The sequence below is a fragment of the Manis javanica genome, chromosome 11 (assembly GCF_040802235.1).
Source record: "Manis javanica isolate MJ-LG chromosome 11, MJ_LKY, whole genome shotgun sequence".
Taxonomy (NCBI): domain Eukaryota; kingdom Metazoa; phylum Chordata; class Mammalia; order Pholidota; family Manidae; genus Manis; species Manis javanica.
Genome location: NC_133166.1, coordinates 36,061,785 through 36,068,516, shown reverse-complemented (window position 1 = coordinate 36,068,516; position 6,732 = coordinate 36,061,785).

Sequence of the window (6,732 nt, the reverse complement as noted above, 5' to 3'; positions counted from 1 at the left end):
AGTGGCCATTCTGAGTCATTTCTCAAAACAGATTTAAAAATAATATATTACAATCCCTCAGAGCCTAGCACTTTGCCTGGAAATAGCAGGTTGTGGTGAAAGGAGGGGACAGCACCCTGGCTATGGTCCGGAGGTCACCTTGAATGTGGAAGTTGCTGATGCCCCGTTGAGAGTACTGCGAAAATCCAGAGGAGAGAAAAGAATGAACAGCATCACAGGAGAGAAAAGATGCTTCCAGATGGGATCACAGCAATGACCCCACAGTCTGTCTATAATAATAATACCAGAATTGAGCATTTATTGGATGTTTGCGATGTCCTACGCTTTACATGTATTAACTATTGTTATTTCTATTTTCTTCTTAAGGAAACTGAAATTTAATTACTTGCCTAAGGTCACCTAGGTAGGTAGTTGTAAGGAGGCTGTTCTGAGTTCAAAAGAGGACTCTGGGCAAAGGATGCCGGGATAAGTAATTCACTTGGGAGGTGGTCCCAGGAGAGAACCAGCAATGATGTGAAAAATAAACAGGGAAGGAAAGAAGACAATAAGAGCTGAGTTCTAACTTATTCATTATGGTGAGCCACTGGAGCTCAGCCCTGCTGGGGAAGTCCAGGAGATAGAGTAGAACACTGTCAGTGATTATTTAGCGAAGGAGTCAGGACACTAGGATGTTTATCGACAGACTCCCTGTCATTGGCTGACTCTGCTCCGGGGACATTAACTCCACCCCTCCTGCTTTTCCTCTGCTCCGTCTCTTACCTCGGAGCTGGTCGTACTGAGCTTTGCAGGTGCTTGCAGCACTGGAGGTGAGAACCAAGGGCAGTGAGCAGACCAACAGCATCTGCTGCAATGACCCATGGGTAGTTTACCCAAGAAGGTCCCAATTTGTGCCTTTTGGGAAAAACGATGAATAGTTCCCCCTTTCTCTCTCAAAGGTGTCCTGTTTTGGGGGATGTACATAGTCACTCCCATAAGGGAAGGAACCACTTCAAATCCTTATACATGTGGCCCCAGAGCCTCTGCTTTTGTCTCCTTCTCACCCTCTCTGAGTGCAATCATGGCTTTCCTCATCAGGCATGGGGTGCTAGCCCTGGGTGACATGCAGGCCCTGGCCAGCCACCTCTCTGCTCCCCAGAACCTAGAACACTTCTCCAGGTAGGTCCTGGACCACCCCAGCAGCATTGTAGATGGTGCTATTAACACCTATGCTCCTGAGTCTCTCCCATACTGACTGAATCAGAATCTCTCTGCAGCTTGGGCCTGATGATCTGTATTTTTAGCACTCACCCTGGTAAATCTGCACAGTAAAATTTGAAAACTACAGGCCTAGCAAAGGAAGACAGTTAAGTGTCAACATTTTCTGAGAAGTAGCAAAGATGGGTGGGTGTTACTAGCAGAGCTGCTGAGCTCGCCTGCCTGGTTCAAATCCCAGCTCTGTCTCTGATGGCTGAATGATTTTGAGCACGTTACTGAATTTCTGTGCTCCTCCTTGGAAAAAAATGAGGATAATAGCATCTACTTTATCAGGGCTGTTATGAGGATTAGAAAAATTAATCCATATAAAGCCCTTAGAACAGTGCTGCACACGTAGCAAACACTTGAATTGTTATTTGGTGTTATTACTGACTTTTAGCATTATGCCAGGGATTTTACCTAGGCTGTGATATTAATCCTCAGAACAACCACACAAGGAAGGTATTATTAAGGATCTGGGACAAATAATTTATCTGAGGCTCAGAGATTAAACAACAAACTACGCGTCAGTAGGGGCTACAGTAGAGGATTCGATTCCAGCCAGGTCTGTTAACCTCTGTCTCCAACGTCCCTAGATCTCCCTGACATCAAGATCTCCTAGTAGGCTCATCCCGTGCCTCTGCTGAGACAGGCATCCTGTTTCACCCCAGCCCTTGGGTGCACCAGGGACTTCTGGGAATGGAAGGGAGGGAGGCCGGCACACCGGTAGCTTTTACCTGCTGCATCCAGGCTGCCTTGGCCAGGCTGGAGCTGCTCTCTGGGATCTGGTTAGCAGCTAATGATCAGTGGGCTCCAGCTATAATGATCGGATTAGCTGCGCTTTAATCACTGTCTATTGTTTCAGCAGGGAGAGAATTTCGCAGCTCATTGACTGCTCTGACTCCTAATCTACACGGAGGAAACAATGTTGCAGCTCATCAAACGCAATCAGCTGCTAATTGAAAGGAAATGGAATTTTACAATTACAGGCCACCTTTCAGGGCTCAGGATTTCTAAGCACTTCTCCCCACCATCCTTTGCCAGCTCAGCACTGGCAGGAGCACTTGACAACCTGCTGGAGACTTCCCTGAGAGCTGTATTTAGGACCTGGCCCATTTCTCCCCAGCCCCAGAGCAGCAGCAAAGGGAAGCAGCGTCCTGGCCAATTCCTAGGCTGTCCTTCAAGGCTCGGTGCAAAGGAAAAAGTCCTGGACTGGGCATCTGCAATTGAGTGTGTGTCCTGGCCATGCTTCCCCCTGCGCCTGTGACTGTGTGACCTTGGCATGCCCTCCTTCCTCTCTGAGCCCCAATTTCCTTCCCTCTGAAATCAAGATTTGATGATCAGCAAGTTCTTACCAGCTCTGATGATTCTGTTTGCCCTGTTCTTGAAACTATCCCCATCCAGTGGAGAACATTTCAATTGACACCCTCTTTCTTGCCCAGTATCCACTTTCAGTTTTCCAAATGTTTCCAGGGTGATGGTCTTAGGTCTCCCAAAGGATTTGTCCTGATGAGATTTTAATGGGACAGAAAACGAATTTGGGAAATATGCTCCTCAGCCTTCTGATCAGACGTCTCTTCCCCTGTCCTGGATCCATTCACTCCCTTGGATGAATATCCATCATGATTAATTCTAAAGACGGTCACACAGATTCTTGTGGGTTCTGTCTTTTTTCCCAGTCAAATTCTGTGGAGAAAAGCCTTGGATGAGGGCTACCAGCCAGCAAGAGCCCTGCGGCTTTTGACCCTGTCTCAAAGCTTCACTTCGAGCCAGCGTTTCCTCTGAGAACAGGACAGACTAGCATCTGCTCTGAGCTCTGGTCTGTGTCATCCCACAGTCACACTTGTACTGTCCGGGAATGTGTCTGAGGCTCATGTAACCCTACAGTGCCATTTTCTCTTGGTTCCCATGGTCTGTGGGCTTGTCTGATGTGCTTATCAAACTGACACTGGAATATAACCACTTTTCTTCAGGCAGACAAGTTATGGTGTGTCTCAAAAAAAAAAAAGCACAGTCAAAAATATTTTTGTTTGGCCAGAGTTCATTCTTAGTTCTATTGCCCTGTGTCAGAGCAATGCTGTAGCTGGGGCTCCGGGGCTTAGTCTGGCCGGTACCCAGAGATTAGATTGTAATCAAGGAAAAGAAAGACAGAAATGGGCTGGCTGTACCTCTCCTTTAACATACTATGGTGGGTGGGAAGGAAGCTGGAGCAGGTGACTCCTGATGTCTTCCTGGAACCTGGCTTGGAGAAGTCTGGGGAAAGAGAGGATAAAGCCTGGGGTCTGAATTAGTATTCAGGGGACGGAGTGTGAAAGGAGCTCTGGAGCTCAGGAGTCTGCACTATAATGTGAACAGGACAGAAGCTGGTAGTGAATCCAGGTTGGGAAACAGGATCACTCAGAAAGATTTCCAGCTATGGGTCTATCAGCCAGAGGGATGGAGTTCAGGAAGACAATATGGAGAGGAACAAGAATGCCAAGATAAAGAGCTAAATGGCCTGCAGGGGAGATTAAGAGCATAACAGATGTTAGAGGGCACTGAGAAGAAACTGCTTGTGCTCAAAGAACCAGGCAACTCCACCCCACGTTGACCCCACCAGCCACCACTCAGACACCTGTAGGGAAGACACCATCATCCCTGCTCATAGGACACCATGCAGGTGGGAATGAGGCCTGGACTGCCCACCGGGGGCACAGTGGGCACTAGGAAGCATTTCATTTCATGGGCAGAGTGTGACATCCAGGGAGTCTGATAACAGGCGCCCTGTGGTTTTTCAGAGATGCTGCTGCGTGCAGAGCCAGCTCTCCCTGACATTTGGGCAGCTAGAGGAACACGATGGTAAGAATCAGAAGCAGACCTTGATCAAGAGTCAGCCCCAGGATGTCTTAATAGATACTTTAATTTTTTAAAAAAAGTAACTAACCGATCTTGTCTTTTATAGAGATTTTTATCTTTTCCTGTGTTGATCATAATTCTGTTAAGTTTAAAACGTGGCATTAAAACCTTGATATTTTGACCAAGGTTGGGATGCCTTCAGTTTAGAATACTTTTTATTTAATCATTTTTTAAAAATATAGCTGGGCTATTTTGCAGAGCTACCAAATTTTTTTTAGATGCAATAGACAGAGCCCACGGATAAAATGTTTACAAGTCTGGTCTCAGATCTGGTGTGCCCTCCTTCAACCAACACTGATTTCAGTGCCTCCCACCTATCGGGTACACATCACTGAACGAAACAGGTAAAAAAATCTCCCTGCTTTCTGGAACTTACAAGCTAGCTCTAACAAATGTTCATTTAATCTTCATTTTATTTTATTTAATAAACCATTTAACAATTTTCATCTTCTAATAAGAAATAAATGTATTTAAGTATATGATATAAAACTTTAGATTGTCAACCTAAAAATGGTCAGGTAGGCACATACTTGTCAAAATATTTTAGGGAGTACATCAACTCCCTAAATCGACTGTGGTAGGCTGCCTGCCAGGCAAAGCAGAAATTCTCTCCATGTTGTGCATTTGCCAAGTTGTTGCCTAACTTCTGCTTGGTCTCCCGTGATACTGAAGTTTCACATTCCATTCCACAGAACTCTGAGCAGATAGAAAGTTATCTGGCTACAGCCCTTGTTCTTTAACACCCTCCAGTGGGCTACATCCTTGCCTTGGGGGACCACATAGATCTTTTCTGCTCAGAGTGTGGACCTCAGAACAGTAGAACCCCACATTACCAGGAGGCTGGTTGGAAATGAGAAATCTCAGGCTCCATCCCATCCTGGCAGGACTAGAATCTGAACTTCAACAAGTTTCTTGGGTGATTTGTATGTCCATTAAAGTTTGACAAGTGCTCTTATACTTTATGTGTGCTCTTTATCTCATAAAGAACAGCTTTTCAGCTGTTCAGATAGCTACCAACTATTTGAAGCCAATCATTTTTTCTCCAGGCACTTTATGGTAAGGTAGACCTCTAGTGGAAATAAATGTCTGCACATCCGAGGAGTTCTGCACGAGGGAGGCTTGGACCAGCACTGGGCACCAAGTCGTCCTCCACCTGCGGGCTTCCTTCCTGACCACTGCTGGTTAGCTCCAAGGCCAGCTGTTGAATAGAAAGGGCTCAGGCCTTTGAAATCCACCTGCACTATTTATGGAACCATGTAGTTTGTCTTTGAAATCTCATCATCCCCAATGAGCCCCCTAAATTAAACAGAAGCATTCATTTGTTCTGGTATGATGATGAACTAACAATACAGCTAGAATGTGGAAACCAGAAAGCTGTTTGGGATCCCAGACAATTCTAGAGATCAGCCCTCAGAGACCAGACGTGACAACCTCTGTGTCTTGTTGCTGCTAACCAATTGCTCCACTCTCTATTCCATGTAAATTTCATCTTTGTTTCACATATAACTTCTATCTACTCATAGCTTCTGGTGTTTCATGGTGACCCACTTGGCCTTCTCATTGTGTCTTCTACCTTCTATCCCTGCTATTAACTATCTGTAGTTCAGACATTTGGGAAAGAAGACAAGTTTGGGAATTCATGACCATTTCTCCGTTTATCAGCATTCTCTTGAAAGAGCAGTTCATGACATACTAGCCAGCTTACAGAATGGCTTGTTTAGGTCTGAGCTCCCTAGATCCAATCAGATCCACAAATGGTGCCTTATGAAGTAGGAGCCCTAGAACAAGGGCTGTATCTATGTCAGGTCAATTTAGTACATTCTATATCTCATTTATTTGTTCTTAACATGTTGACTGAGTATGTATTTTATCCCAGACACAGTGCCCAGGATAAATATAAAGATGTTCATTTAAGACATGCTCTACTGTGTTACAAGTTTCATGGTCTAGTGAGGGAGGGAAACAAGCAGAGAAATACTTGTTACACAGGAAAATGCTATAATAGATACTCTATAGGATGCTGTGCAGATGAATAGAGATGGATTCTACATGAAGATGCTGCAGGAAGACTTCACAGAGGTGACAGTGAGTGCACTGGAGACCAAGGAGTGTGTAGGAGATGTTAGGCAGTGAGTTGGGCAGGGTGTGTTTGGGGAGAAAGCTGGTTATGCTCTCTTGGTGTGGCTGGAGGGCCAGCATAATTTAGCAGGGAAGGGACCAGGTCACTGAGGGTTCTCTACTGGGGCATTTGACTACATTCTGTGGAATAAGAGAAAATCCTTTGGTGAGTTTAGTAGTGGACTGTCATGGTTAGATTTATGTTTTGGAAAGAGACCACTTTAGTGGCAAAAGCAGGAATGGATTGGGGTTGGATAACAATAGAAAATGGAGACCAATCAAGAAGTTTTTGCATTGAATGAGAAAATGAGGGTCCAAGCAAAGAATGGCCAAATAAATGCCATACATGCTGCTTATTCTCCAACCCAGGTGCATGGCAGACATCATTAATTGATCATGGTGCTTCTCCACTGAGTCCAGAGGAAATCTCACAATCCTACTCACCTAAGTATACAAGGCAGACATTACCAACAGACTGATGGATGA